Below are 1,051 nucleotides of genomic sequence, written 5' to 3'. Positions count from 1 at the left end.
CACGAGGTGCGGCGTGCGACTGAGTAACAAATACACTGCAACTGCGACTGCAAAGCCTCTTCAAGCCACGCATGAATATAGCTGCATCTCATCTAGCCTCCAACTCACCTGGAACTAGCTGCAATGACTACCACATAAGGCAAAATACAGTTGGATTATCCCCATTGCGATGGCTAAATAAATGCAGTGATTTCTACCTAAAATTGCACCGATTTCAGGCTTTAACCATTAAGAGAGTTAATATAGTTGAGGGCCACATGTGCAGGTATTTGGGTCGACGACGAGGATGGACCGGTGGATTCCCATTCATGAGTATGCGACGTGCGGCAAAATGGTGAGAAGCAAAGGGTGAGAAGATAAAAGTCAATCTAAGAAGACAAAAGCAGAGGAGAGACATGTTCACGAGAAGGTGAACTACAGCGTCGATATAACGAAGTAGTCCAACTCCTAAGCCGACGCGTAGCTTTACAAGCACTCTATTTCTTCTACCACCCTCAGCACTGTCACGTGTTACTCGGTACTTACAGTGGGTTAGTGTGTGCATGTGTAAAGCAATTGACTTTGAAGTGGAAGCATGCCTGTACAGCCGCACGTTAGAAAAGCCTACAGGTCGACGTACTTCGTATTATTGATATCTTTGTCAGGTCGCCCGCGAACCTGACCGTTCCTTTGCGTCCCATTTAATCACATCCTTACACTAACTTCCTTCTTGTACTCTTCCAAATGCACCACTAAATTTATGAGTACCATAGCACCCACTCATCACTAACGCGCCCTTGCATACATCCATGGTGCTTGCATGATAAACAGCTTAGTGAGTAAAGTCTTCCACTTATATTTTTCTTTTTACTACACTCTACTGCACTTTACCCCGCGATATACAACACACTAATGGTATGGCGTCGCTTTCAGCATTTTTGATATAGTGTTGTCTTCTCAGTGATAAAATATACCTTAGGATTCATTAGAAATGTGTTTCATTTTCTAAATTTTATTTTGCAAAAGTTCTATTTAGAATACTTGAAGTTGGAAACAACTCTGATAGCAGAGG

Source organism: Echinococcus granulosus, assembly GCF_000524195.1.
Source record: "Echinococcus granulosus chromosome Unknown EG_S00266, whole genome shotgun sequence".
Lineage (NCBI taxonomy): Eukaryota > Metazoa > Platyhelminthes > Cestoda > Cyclophyllidea > Taeniidae > Echinococcus > Echinococcus granulosus.
The sequence above is the reverse complement of the archived record's forward strand: the minus strand, read 5'-3'. Positions refer to the sequence as shown.